The 14,922-nt window shown below is 39.1% G+C and overlaps 1 protein-coding gene across 2 annotated transcripts in view; it reads left to right on the top strand.

Annotated features, from left to right (window-relative positions):
• Il1rapl2 (interleukin 1 receptor accessory protein like 2) overlaps window positions 1-14,922 on the top strand; it is a 1,196,146-nt gene that overhangs the window by 636,396 nt on the left and 544,828 nt on the right. The window lies entirely within an intron of this gene.

The following is a 14,922-nucleotide window of genomic DNA, read 5'->3' as shown; positions in this document are numbered from 1 at the left end:
CAACTCCATTGCCTGCCATAGTTCCCAATTTCATGGTCACTTGAGGAACAAAACTACTTCAAAGAGCAATAGTATCACAGATGTTTGCAGATGTCCAAACCAACAGACTGCATAGTTAAATGTGTGTAATTCCTTGTATAATAAATTATAGCTTCATAAAACATATAAGAATGTGAGTTGTCTGTACCCATATTTTTCAAAGATTCACCACTTACGAAAACTGCTCTCATCAAAGTCTCCAGTGACCTCAACAACACCTACCACAATGACCAAGTTACTTTTAAGTCCTCTGATTACTTGATCTGTCAGTGTATTTGGCATACCTGATCTTCCACTTCTTTTTGACAGCATTCTTTACCCTAACTTTAGATATCACATGGAATTGTCTTCTCCTTAGTAAATTTTGTCATTCTTCCTTAAATTCTTTTCTTGGCACTTCTTATTTTTCCTATATTGGTCAGTATTTCCATGTTTTCTGACCTTTAAAAAGAGATCATGGAATCTGAGTTTTTGACCAGAATTTTCCAATTTCTAAGTTCATGAGAGGCCTACACTCTTCAAATAACATATATTAATGTTTGCATATAGCTTTGCTTTGCAAACTCAGAGTAGGTTCTAATACCAACAGTAACCTAAACAGTGACGGTGTAATCTTAGAGCAGAGATGGAGATTTTTATATGAAATATTGTGAAATATTGGAGCAGAAGAAGGAACATTCTCATGGCAGAATAATAGATTAGGAAAAATTCCTCATGTTCTCCAGAATATATTTGAACATTTACTAATAAAATCAAATGTTGCCTCAGTGCACGCATTCAGGAACTAACCTCTGTTTATTTGCTACAGTAGCTATTGGAATCTCTAGGCAAGGTACTTTGGTCAATATAGGAGTCTTTACTGCTAAGCATAGTACATTAAAATAGTATTTTGTGCCAGGCGGTGGTGGCACATGCCTTTAATCCAAGCACTTGGGAGGCAAAGGCAGGCGGATCTCTATGAGTTCGAGGCCAGTCTGGTCTCCAAAGTGAGTTCCAGGAAAGGCTCAAAGCTACACAGAGAAACCCTGTCTCGAAAAACAAAACAAAAAAAAAATGGTATTTTGCAAAGAAATTTCTACTGCTATAGATCTGTGTTTCTTCTCAAACTTCCTTCCCAACAGTGAAGAAAACTGAAAATGTCATATAAGTCTAGTCTCAGGCATGGAGAGTAATTTCCGTGAACATATCCATTAACTAAGGGAAAAAATAGTGAGTTTCTGAGAAAGGTATGGGCCAGCTAGCACTCATATGTAGTTCTAACACTGTGATGTTTTATTTTTTGCTACCAGCATTATTACCTTGTGTAGCTAGAGTTTTCCTGCTTTGCCCACAGTCAGGACAAATCTTTGTCACCCGCCAGTCCCACAGCCGCTCAGACCCAACCAAGTAAACACAGAGACTTATATTGCTTACAAACTGTATGGCCGTGGCAGGCTTCTTGCTAACTGTTCTTATAGCTTAAATTAATCCATTTCCATAAATCTATACCTTGCCACGTGGCTGGTGGCTTACCGGCATCTTCACATGCTGCTGGTCATGGCTGCGGCTGGCAGTGTCTCTCTGCCTCAGCCTTCTGCTTCCCAGAATTCTCCTCTCTCCTTGTCCCACCTACTTCCTGCCTGGCCACTGGCCAACCAGTGTTTTATTTATTGACCAATCAGAGCAATTTGACATACAGACCGTCCCACAGCACTTCCCCTTTCTTTTTTTTTTAAAGGAAGGTTTTAACTTTTACACATCACCAAAGTCAGCTTGGTATATTTGGGAATTTGGGCGTAGCTTCTCTTACTACTTCCTGCTGGAGGGGGGCGCTGTATCTTATGGGGACACAAAGAAAATTTTAGGATCATGGAGTAGTCCGTGAGACCGTATCGTCTGAGCCAGTTGCCTTGAAATGATTCTGGATGTTGGATCATCTGGGCCATGGTGTCATCGGAGACCTTTCAGGTGGTCTTGGCTGGTCAAACCTGATGTATCTTAATCTGGAACAAATCCGTAGCCTCTGGCTTTCTGTGGAAACAAAAACAGAGCCTCCTTTCCAAAGCAACATATCCTTACATCCAAATTTTGAAGTCAAGGTACCTTTAAAATATACATTTTGGCATAACTCAACAGCTTTTGCAATCAAATGTTTTTCTTCAGTTACAAATATCAAAGAGAACATAATCCAGATTTTATGTGTGATAGCCATCTTTACGTGGCTTATTACCTTTACTGTTTTTTTAAACACTTTATTTTTAGATACTATTTGTTTATATAACGGTATATATTTTTTCTTTTAAGCCTACGTACATTTTTACATGCATTATAAACTATTTCATCTGAATCATTCTTATTGTTAACTTATTGTTTTAAACTGTAGTCTTTTAAGCCTGAAACTGCTGGCTCCGCCCACTTCAGCTTCCCAACATGGCGGTGGTATGTTTTCCACCAGCTCTGGGAGTCATCAAGTCTCAGAAATAGTAGGTCTACGCTTTTATCAAAGCAGCGTGTAGCCCAGAAACCTCTTTTTTTTTTTTTAAATACTATTAAAAACTAAATCTACCACACAGCGTGATGTGACGCTGGCAGACGCCTCATTCCCGCCATACTGTCGGTCAAACGCACACGCCAGGAACCCGCCAGTGTTTAAACCTGCATTTTGCGGCGTCTAGCTGCCCGTATGAGACAAGAAGCAGGAACCTGGTTTTGGCTCTGTTTAGAATTGGTTATTAAATATTTTCAGGTTTAAGGTGGAAACTCGAGCCATTGGGCGCCATTTGTTGCTGAAGGGCTTCTCTAAGTGATATAAGCATCTGAGTGATTATTTTATAAGTGGATTGTGGGACTGCGGGGCTTGGGGAACCTGGAGAGAAGCCCTCCAGCAACAACCTTGATTCTGTAGTTTGAGTCTCTGTAGTTAAGATGCTTGAGTTTGTATCCTGGGGTGACTACTTATATTCTTTGTGGCCATGAACAGTTTCAGGTTAAACAGTAGACTCACAGCTTCCAAACTATGAACTGTAGATTATGATTTCAATATTATCCTATGGACTGACAAATACTAATTGCTGTGTCTTGCTTTTCTCCGATGGAAAACAAAGACCTGTTTATTCAACAGACATTTTCAACACGCATGTTAGATATTGAGTATTTATATTTCACAACATTGATGTAAGTGCCTCTTCTTATGGAGCTTACATTTTAAATTATGAGAAACACACAGATTATAAAAAAAAAATACTCCCCTCAAATGCAATGGGTAATGTTTATTGCTGTGGGATGTTCTGTAGGTCCTGTGGGAGCCCATTCTCAGGTTCTTTGTGGCGTTACCCAGCAGGTCCGTATAGAGGATGATTAGGACCATGGGCCTGAGTGCAGGTGTTTGAGATGGTCTGCACTTGGCTGTGCTGGGGGATGGTCTGTATGTCAAGTTGCTCTGATTGGTTAATAAATAAAACCTGATCGGCCGTGGCTAGGCAGGAAAGATAAGCGGGACTAACAGAGAGGAGATATAAAAGGACAGAAAGGCAGAAGGAGACGCTGCAGCCGCCGCAATGACCAGAGAGGCTGCAGCCGCCGCCATGACCAGAGACACTGCAGCCGCTGCCATGACCAGCAGCATGTGAAGACGCCAGTAAGCCACCAGCCACATGGCAAGGTATAGATGTATGGAAATGGATCAATTTAAGATAAAAGCACAGTTAGCAAGATAAGGACAGTTGGCAAGAGGCCTGCCACGGCCATACAGTTTGCAAGCAATATAAGTGTCTGTGTTTATTTGGTTGGGTCTGAGCGGCTGTGGGACTGGCGGGTGACAGAGGTTTGCCCTGACTGTGGGCAAGGCGGAAAAATCAAGCTACAGTTTATGGTGAACCTAAAAAAGATCATGCTACAGAAGCACATTGGAGACTGCTTTCATTTAGGTGGCCAAGGCAGCTTCTCAGAGAAATGCTTAAAATGAAATCTGAAGGAATAGAAGGAGTCGGTCTTTTGAAATTGTTGGGGATAGAGTGTTACAGTCAACAAATCATAAATATAAAGTTCATGGAATGCAGACAGGCTTCTTTTTGTTTGTTCATGTGCTTGCTATTTTGTTCTTTGGAAACAGGCTTCTTATATTCAAGAAATATAGAAAGAGGACTCTTCACACACACTGATTGCTGAGATCTCTAGGGACCAAACCAGGAGCAGCTAGAGAGCAGCCATCTTTTGAGGTGGAAGATAGTGGAAAGGCACTGAGGTTGTGGTAGTGAACACACAGAATGATAAAATGAAAAGAAAATACAGTGTGCAAAGGACACAGTTTGGAGTACAGAGCATGTGCGTGGCAGAGGAATAGATGTAAGGTAAAAGGAAGATTGACAGCCTCAGAAAAAAGGATACTAGACTCAGTTCCTAGTAGAGTTTTGTCAAAAACTTCGGCAATGAAATCTATAAAGCCTCAAAGAAAGAAGTCTTTGAAAATACTAATAAAAAGATGTGATTGGATCAACAGAATAAATACTATTAAAAATTACCACATTACTAAAAGTGCTATACAAATTTAGTACAATTTCCATCAAAATTTCTATAACATTCCTCACAGGAATGTTTAAAATAATCCAAAACTCATACGGAAACACAGAAGACCCAAAACAGTAGAAGACACTTAAGCAAAAAGTGTACTGTTGTAGACTACAATATCTGACTTCAAAGTATACACAGATTCATAGAAACAAAACCAGCATGCACAAAACAGACACATAGATGAAGCAAATAAAACAGAATATTCAGAAATAAGACCAAGCAGATACAACCATCTGACTCTTGATAAAGCTATGGAATATAGCGGAGGAAAATCCTCTTTAACAATAGGTACTTGGAAAACTAGATATGTATATGTATAGAAATATTAGAGTCTCATCTCTACCCTATGTAAAAATCAGGTCAAAATGAATCAAACACTGTAATGTAAAATCTACATATTTGAAGCTAGTGGAAAACTTATAGGTAATGCTTCAAGATCTGGGAATAGACAAGGACTGTCTGAACAGGATTCTAACAGCTCAAGGAGTAAGAGCAACTGTTGACAAATGGGGCTTCATGAAATAAAAAAAAAAATTGTTTACTGAGAAATGCATTCAAAAGAATAGATAGAAAGCCCATAGAATGATGCCTTTGTTAAATACTTACCTGACAGATGATTAATATGGAAAATGTATAAAGAATTACAAAAAATAAATTAAAAATTCAAATTACCTTGTAAGTCAGTGCCAATGGTAAATAAGTATTTGAAAAAAAAAGTATTCCATACTTAGCGATCAGAAAAATATAAATCAAAACTATATTGAAGTTCCTCCTTACCCTAGCCTAGGTGACTATCATCAAGACAATAAACAATAGCCAGAGACAGGAAGGGAGCCCTTAGTCATTGCTGGTGTGGATATAAATTATTTCAGCCACTTGGAAATCAGCATGAAAGTCCTTATCTAAAAATACACATTTTGTATGATCCAGCTATACCAATTTGAGGCATATAACCCAAATAATCAGGTACTTATAAAGATTAAAGAGACTTTCCCAGTGACTTGGGCAACTGAAACTTCGGCAGATGTTTCAGATTCCAGAGCTCATGCACAAATCAGTTTGCTCTATTCTCTTCTCATTTATCACCCACTCTTTGTAGGAACCTATCTTTCTGTATCATAACAAATGAGGTTCAATTACTTATGTTAATTTCTGCCTGCATTGGGTTCCGTGGTCCTGTTTGCAGTTCCCTCAGTGCACAGTATGGTCTGGAGATGAATGCAGAATCTACTGATTAAAAATGAACAACAGAGGGCAGTAGAATAGAGATAATAAGTTCATGAAAAGTAAGGATCAAGTCCAAAAAGAATCCGTTCTTTTTTTATAAAGTCAGAAAAACTGTGGTCATTTTGCAGTTTCTAAACTTTATACAAAAGTGCTTTAAAATTGCTTTTCACAAAAGAGAGATTGAGGATATTTGTAGGAGATATGTCCTTAAATGACTACCTTCTCTCTCCCTCTCCCTCTCCCTCTCTCTCTCTCTCTCTCTCTCCCTCTCCCTCTCCCTCTCCCTCTCCCTCTCCCTCTCCCTCTCCCTCTCCCCCTCTCCCTCTCCCTCTCCCTCTCCCTCTCCCTCTCCCTCTCCCTCTCCCTCTCCCTCTCCTTCCCCCTCCCCCTCCCTCCCTCTCTCCCCCCTCCCCCACCTCTCTCTCCAAAGTCTCATTTTGTCTCCAAGCTGGCTGGCTTGGAACTCACTATGTAGACCAGGCTGGCCTTGAGCTAACAGAGATCCACCTGCTCCTGCTTCTGAAATATTGGGATTGAAGGCATGTGCTTTATTTTTGACCATTTACTCTAACCCCCAAATATCCAAGGTATAAGATACACAATTAATTCAAGAAAGATATACATTAGCATATTGCATGGTGGTGGAATGAATATAAACATAGGTCACAAGTATATATTTTAGGTTTGTCTAAGAACTCATTGCATGAAACTTTCCTTCACCTCAAAGTTGAACTGTTTCATAACTCATATATGATTACTCACTCATTCCTAACTGCAGTTGTTTATTTTTAATAAAAGGTATGTTTTCAGTCAAGACTATTTTAGCTGTTAGGCATCAATTACATAAGAAGCAACTATTTTTAAAGTGTCTTCTATGTAAAAGGTACTAAAGTGAGCAAAAGGATATGGTTTCTAATGTCTAATAGATTAAAATAAATGGGACATGCCTAAAAAAACTGTAATCAAGCAAGAACAATTCAGAAGACAGGTTCTTATGTGATTCGACAAGGAAGTAAGTCTCAAGAAACCTAGTCCAGCAACTAAAAACATTTAAATGTTTGCATATTTAAGTATTTCCTGTGTTGCATAAAACATCAAGCTACAAACAAGAAAAAGTGGTTTGTTTTATTCTTTTTTTTTAAACTTTATCATAATTCCCAATGTGTCTTACATTCTGTAGCTGCATTAAACATCTCTCATTACTCCTCAGTCTGATTTGGAACTAAGACTCTTTCTAAAATGCATTCTTTGTAAGTTTTTCCTCTTTTTGACCTCTTCTTTCCTCTCCACCTCATATATATTTGTGTGTGATATTATTTATTACTTATTTTTAATTTTTTATTAAAATATTGCACATTATTTTTATTACTCATTACTTATTTTAAATTTTTTGTTTACTTGTGAGTTTGAGTGTGCCTGCATCTGAATCTGTGTGAGTGTATATGCACATGTGTGTGGGGTTGCTCACAACAACTGGAAGAGAGTGTGAGAACCCTTAGAGCCATTGTGATCTCCCAGACATGATTGCTGAAACTCAAATTCAGGTCCTCAGGAATAGTAGCAAGCACTTTCAACTGCTGAGTCATCTCTCCAGGTTAATATATGTAGTACTTTTAAGTATCCCTTTCCAGTATAATTTGTTCAAATTCCTATTTTTCCTTGCAATGTCTCAGTTTTTTCAGCTATTACTCTCATTTTTATGATAAACATCCAATTACTGTTTTGCTATATCAAGTAGACTACTAGAGAAATGAAAAGATAGACATTGACTTGCAGAGTTATGGTATCTGAGATGATTTATCGTGGTTAAAACTGATAAAAATAGTCAAGGTTTTCACAGGTAACTGTAACAATGCTCAAGGGCAAGAAGATAGTGAAGCATGGCCATGTGCAGGAGAAAACAAGTTTGGCTAGGACATGGGCTTTTCAAGGTCTTTATTCTAAATGTAAAGCACACAATAATTAACCTTTATTTAATGGAAGCTTCATATAGAGAGTTGGAGCTCATTATTTTAAGAAATTGACCAATTCTTAGAAAAGATGCTAAACAAAATTACTAATATACAACTTGACTTTTTTTAAAGGCAAACCACAGCCTCATTTATTCAATAATGGGGAAGGCCTTATATACCCTCCTCCCAGCACCCAAGCTGTGTCCCAAACTGGTGGCATTGTGTGCTTGTCCCTCATTGACTGGGCATGATCTGGACTTTGACAGCACCTGTTGCTAGGTCCTTGACTCATAAGGAAGTACATTATGTGCATGCCTTGGCAACTGGTTTGAGCCAATTTTCTTGACCCTATGGACCTGTCCTATTACAATTTCCTTTAGCTGCAAGCAGTATTCCTTATCTTGGCAAAGTTCAGCAGTACTTACTTTTGTGTCCTGTTTGACCCACTAGGACAGCATACTGTCAGCAATCAAGGCAAGGACATTTTCTTGCTCAGTAGCTAAGTTTTGGCACAAACAAAGTAAACTGCATACAGAGTTTTCTTCAATATCCATCATTTTCTTTGAAGTAGATTGGTGCTGCCAAGAGCAAACATGTCTTAGCATATCTATATCCTCCTATAGATGGAAGTTTTCCAATGTCCCATTGGTCCCGCAGCTGCTTGGTCTCATATAAACACACAGAGGCCCACATTAATTTCAAACTGTATGGCCTACGGCTCAGACTTCTTGCTAGATAGCTCTTTCATCCTAAATTAACCCATTTCTATTAATTTATGTGTTCTGAATTTCCTGCTTCACGGAAAAATTATGCCAGAAACTCTAGGCCTATAGGCTGAAGATGGGTGCCCCAACATTACAGAGGAATTTTGGGTGATTGTCCAGGCAGCCAGATGTCTCTGTCATTTCTAAAATTATGGAAGTTGCTTACAATGTACTTCCTATTTACTCAGGTAATCTTATATCCTTTTGGTGTCTTTGATGGAGTGGAAAACTCAATAGTTATAATTTTCTTTAACTATAGTAAAAGGTAAATTAGATATGAAAGTTTAGACTCACAAATATAGAATTGATGATAGAATGTTTCTTTAATTTTACCAAATACAAATAGACTAGATATTGTAACTGTAATTTTTGCTTGATAACTGTTTTGTTATATATACTTTTTACTATGTTAAAACCTTCCTTTTTGATTAGACAGAAAAGGGGAAGTGTTGTGGGATATCTTCATGTATGCTGTGAATATGTGTTGCTCTAATCAGTTGGTAAATAAAGTTGTTTGGCCAATGATGAGGCTGAATATGGTTAGGTGGTACATTCAAACTGAAGATGGAAATGAAGAAAGATGGAGTCAAGAGAAATACTAGTCCACCACCAAAGGATAACTTGACTTGTAATTAGGCAATAGAGCATGTTTACAACAGATGACAGCTCCATGTAAAAAATATGTATTTAATGGAGGTAAATTCCCTTTTATGACCCAACCCTCATTAAAGAAAGCAATGTGCTCACCTCAGTATTGTTAATCAGAGCATATATTCCAACACATATTCCTAAGGATGGGGACCAACTTGCATAGAGTTGACCTTTCCCTCTACAGTGCATAATGGTTTTTCTCGGCAAGATAAGATGGTTGCTATTTGATAAGTATGTTCTAGATCTATTACTATGAAATAACAAATAGTCAGAGGGTGATGTACATGTCCACCCTGAGGTGCTGAATGCATTAAAATAAAACCAAGGCTAATATGGAACTATGCATACTCAATTCTAGACCAGATCACAGTCTTCACATGTAAGACAATATGCTTACTTGTATGTAAAGAGATATTAAATGAATGTTTGTGTTTTTAGAGCCATTTCCCTGATTTGCTCTTGATACCCTTCCCTTGACTCCCCTTAAGGAAAGGACTTGGTTCATGCTTTGTATTCACTTTCTTCTTACTCTCAGAGAGGAAATATCTCCCTTTTTAACTGAATCTAAAGCTTATTCCAGAGCATCTTCACACAGTATATACACATAAAGTGGAGTTTCCATAAATGTCATTTGTTGACAGGCTGAATCTCTCAGATCACTAAAGTCTGGATATATTTAAGTTACTCACATGAATCATTTTTTTCCTTAATTTTTTTTTTCTGTATACCAGACTGGCTTCTAATTTGCTCTGTAGTTAAGAATAACCTTGTGAACTTTTGATCCAGCTCTCAAGACCTTCCTAGTGCTGGGAATGCAGATGTGGGATATCACATTCAGTTTCTGAAGTACTGAGACTCAAACCTAGGGTCTCCTGCATACTGTACTCTACTAATTGAGCTACATGGCAAGCCACTTAAAATCTTTGTAAAACTTACCATACAACATGGTGCACAGAATCAACTAAGCAGTGTTCATAGGGACTCAGAGACTGAAGTGACAATCACAGAGCCGGTATGAGTCTGATCTAGGACTTCTGTATGTTATTGTTGTGTTGCTTGGTGTTCTTGTGGGACTTGTAGTGGGAGTAGGGGTTGTCTTTAACTCTTTTGTCTGCTCTTGGGACCCTTTTGATTCTACTAGTTGCTTGGTTGCCTTGTACAGCCTTAATATGAGGGGATATGCCTAGTCTTATTGGAACTTCTTAGGCTATATTTGGTTGATATCCCTGGGAGGCCTGCTCTTTTCTGAAGGGAAAAGGAGGAGCAGTAGATCTGGGGAAAAGGTAAGGTGGAGGGACCTGGGAGAAGTGGAAGGAGGTGAAACTGTGCTTGGGATATAATGTAGGAGAGAAGAATAATTTTTTTAAAATTCTTGAAAAAAAAACTTACCATACAAAATAGTTGGTTTCATTATAAATTTTCATGCATATTTCTTGTTGATCCTCCCCCTGTATTCCCTTCCCTCTCCTGTATTCTTCGAGTCCCCTCCTGTTTTTGCCAATGCAAATAAAATGAAGGGAATATTTATATGGGGAAGATGTAAAGAATGATGCTGGTTAAACCAGTTCTTTTTTTAAAATAACAGAATAAAAAGACCACATAAAAGCCTGATTTGTATTTAGAGGCATTTAGGGATGTTTCTGTATAGTAAGTAATGTTTCTGTGTGTATACCTAGTCCAACTTCTTGTTTTGTTTTATTTTATTTATTTTTTTGAGACAGGGTTTCTCTGTGTAACACCCTGGCTGTCCTGGAACTGGCTTTATAAACCAGGATGACCTCAAATTCATAGAGTTCCACCTGCCTCTGCCTCCCAAGTAAGTGCTGGGATTAAAGGCATGTGCCACCACCACCTGGCTAGTCCAACTTTTGGTATTTATCCCACATGATGCAAAACTAAAATGGAAAGGTGCTGTTGTTTTTAAGTGGAATATACTTTAAGGTTTTCTTTTCCATTATTTAGAGCCACCTCTAGGTAATTTTGGCTTCTCAGTGTATAGATGACTCTTAAGAAAGTTGGTGGTCAACAAAGGGGATTTCTGTAATCATGGTCTGTGAAAACTGTTACTTCCGAAGGAAAGTCCAGTAGAGCTAAGACAGATGGGAAATTAACTGTTCTAGACAAAGGCATGAAATCTCCTCCCTTTTCCTCACTTTCAGCAATGTATTTCAAAAATGTTTTGCATTATTTTGTATTTTGTGTGCATTCAAATATGTGCACATATGGAATCAGAAGACAATTTACAGGAGTTGGTTGCATTTTTCCACCATGTGGATCACAGGATAGAACTTGGGTTTTTAGGCTTGATAGCAAGTCCCTTTACCCATTGAGCCATCTCTTTGGCCCAACAGTAGTGTATTTAAAGGCTTCTTTGTTTTTAGCTACCTTTATCACTAAGTTTCCAGTCTTATCACCTCTGTGATGTTTATAGAAGCTACTCAAATGACATACTAGAATTAATTTTGGTTGTCATTTTTTTGTTCTGTTTTGTTAGTATTTTTAATTTATTTTGTTGAGACAAGGTCTTTCTGTATAGCCCAGCATGGGCTTGAACTCAGTGTGTAGCATAGGCTATCTTCATAATTGTGTGTGTTACCTCACTTTACCTTCCCAAATGCTAAGATCTCAGGCATATGACACCATACTTTCCACTTTACAGTGTAAAATAAATAAAGTATACAATATATGATTTCAGGAAGTTTTTTTTTATTTTTACCCAATCCATACAAACATAAAACCCATCTCCAAAGAAGTAGACATTTTTACTAGAAAAAAAAATAAGTTATAACACTATTGAGGCTTGTGGTTAGTGTCCTTCTTATGACGCCCTTCCTAACCTGACACCCTTCCTAACCTCTATCACCAAGCCCTATTCTAGAATTCTGCTGCTACCTCAAAACAGAGTTTCCTTTTGGCTGGGCCCTGTCTCAGATGAGTCAGCCATCTGAAACAATCCATTCTTTCCCCTCACCCCAACTCCTAAATACTTTGAAATAGGTCACCCTTCAGAAACCCTCCTTATCTGTCCTTGCGCCTCCTTTTTTGTTTTGTTTTGTTTTGTTTTTTTGAGACAGGGTTTCTCTGTGTAGCTTTGCACTTTTCCTGGAACTCGCTCTGTAGCCCAGACTGGCCTTGAACTCATAGAGACCAGCCTGGCTCTGCCTCCCGAGTGCTGGGATTAAAGGTGTGTGCCACCACAGCCCCGCTAGTCCTTGCTTATTCTAACACATAAGCCTAACACAAGTGCCCCCTTGATTTCCTGTTACTTAGTCACACAGTCATTCTCCCAAACCCCAAGGAAGAAACAACCTTTCCAAATCTACCTGTGTCAATAAATCCATGTTTTTCTTTCCTTCTTGAGGAGAGGGGAAAAATAATTCTACTACTTTTACAAAACAGATATATGTAAGAAGAGCTATCTGCTTGGCCTTCCTCAGTTCTGCAGGATCCTGTACTACATTGTCTCTCATCCCTTAGACTCACTCTTCCTTTGCAAAATGGCTTTCAAAGGCTTTTAAAAGCACAAGTCGCAGGGCGGTCGTGGCGTACGCCTTTAATCCCAGCACTCGGGAGGCAGAACCAGGGGGATCTCTGTGAGTTCAAGGCCAGCCTGGGCTACCAAGTGAGTTCTAGGAAAGGCACAAAGCTACACAGAGAAACCCTGTCTCGGGAAAAAAAAAAAAAAAAAAGCACAAGTCTGCAACCACAAGTATATGTATCTAAGCAGCACTTTGGAGGCATTTTGTTTAGACAACAAACAAATGACCTTGTCATATGAATCTTAAATTTTAATAATCCAATAACTATGTCTCAGTACTTTAGGGGATCTCATTCTTTCACATATTTTCTTACATTTCAAGCTTGTTTCTGCTACCTCCTTCTGAAAGGCTTTCCCTTGTTCCATGTCTCAAGCTTGGTTCACTACTTCCCTTCACAGCCTAGAGTCCTTGCAGAAGTGTTCCACACTCCTTAACCTAGCAGTATTGTTTCTACTCTGCCTCCACCCCGAGTGTGCTTGAATATTCAAAGTCAATGCCAGGCGTAATGGACATTGCTGGGCTGCTCCAAGCTCTGTGACCCTGCCTTGATTCTTTACCCATTCTCTCCTTTAAATACTTGCCTGATAGGTTCCTAACTCGGGTTGATTTTGCCCTCTAGTGGACATGTGGCTATATCCAATAGGAAATTCTGGTTGTCACAATTGAAGGAGTAGGGAGAGGGTCCCTCAGATAAGTAGAGACTAGGAGTTCCACTGGACAACCTAAAATGCACAAGAATCTTTAACTTACAACAAAGAATGATCCAAATCCAGGTATCAGGTACACTGAGATTAGGAAACCCTATAATACAGGATAAACAAGCCCAAAAGGTGTTTGGAAAATCGCAGGCTGGGGATCTGGCCCCTTATCCTGATTGTGACTGCACCATCACCAATAACAGACAACCTAAAGTCACATATATGCTCCTGTGGGTGTTTCATGGCTACAACACCTTCTCATTCTCTAGGTCTGTAGTGCATAGAGAACAGGCAAGGATTTAGTCTGGTCCAGGTGCAGTCTTTCCTCTTCCTCCCACCTGTGAATTAAAATACACACACAGTTAATTTCAACATACCTTATAGCCACAAGAGAGGAAGGAGAAGACCAACCTCCTCCCCACCCTTTACTCCCCCAACTCCCACCTTCCTCCAGAGTCACCTCCCACTGGGACAGGGATCTGTTGTACTTTACATTTCTGAATATACCCAGAGAGCCTTTAAAATCCACATTCTCCTTCTTTTAGTGCACTGCTGAGTTGGAAGGAAGAATCCCACCAGTTAATACTGTGCTTTGGCTGATATAGACCGTCAAACCCTCTGTGTACTATCAGTTGCTGACTCACCTTGGAGCAGTGGCATGACTTTCTTGTTCAGAGCTGTCTCTGGTTCAGCACACTGAGGACTAGGGAAGAGTTCCCTGTTAAAGGGCTGCATAATCATAGAAAACCTTGCTTGCATCTGGTGCTGACATCCTCCATAGTCTTTCAGAATTCTCATAGGGGTGGCAAATCTCTGCCAAGTTAATTTGAGTCAAGCATAAACCCAAGGTTAACCCATCTCCAGCTTCATTTGATGGCTTTATTGTATTATTTCTCTCTCAGAACGTGGGCCTCCTATCCAGTTAATTCCTGTGAACAACTAGCTGAGGCTTGACCTGTTTCTGGTAATAGAATTCCCTCAGAACATAGGCATCCTACCCAGTTCATTCCTGGAGACTTGGGATAAAGGAATCCTCACTGCTCAGTCTCTGCCTCTTCAACTCCCCTGCCAATTCCATTATGTTCAATAATGGTGCGCTGTTTTGAAACTACATTTCTGAGCCAGGCATGGTAATATACACCCATAAACTCAAAACTTAGGAAGTGGAGGCAGGAGGATCTAGAGTCAGTTATCATTGGCTACGTAGTAAATTTGAGACCAGTCTGGGCTAGATGGGAACTTGTTGTTGTTTTTAAGAAAAATCAAGCTATAAAAGAAAAATGTCCTGATATGAGAATGATTTAGTTGCTCAGAACAGAAACCTACTTTTTAGCTTAAAGAGAAGGGATCTAGGTAAAATGGAATCTGTGTAACACAACCGCAGAGAAATAAAAGGTAGCTGAGTTCTCTGTAGTCAGCTGATCAACTCCTCTGTGTCTCTTTCTATTTGTCAGCTCCCTGGAGTTTCTAGTATCCCTCTAAAGCTGTTTGCTACCTTTGCCAG

This window comes from Peromyscus maniculatus, chromosome X (assembly GCF_049852395.1).
Source record: "Peromyscus maniculatus bairdii isolate BWxNUB_F1_BW_parent chromosome X, HU_Pman_BW_mat_3.1, whole genome shotgun sequence".
Classification (NCBI taxonomy): Eukaryota; Metazoa; Chordata; class Mammalia; order Rodentia; family Cricetidae; genus Peromyscus; species Peromyscus maniculatus.
This window is presented reverse-complemented; position numbering and strand designations above follow the sequence as displayed.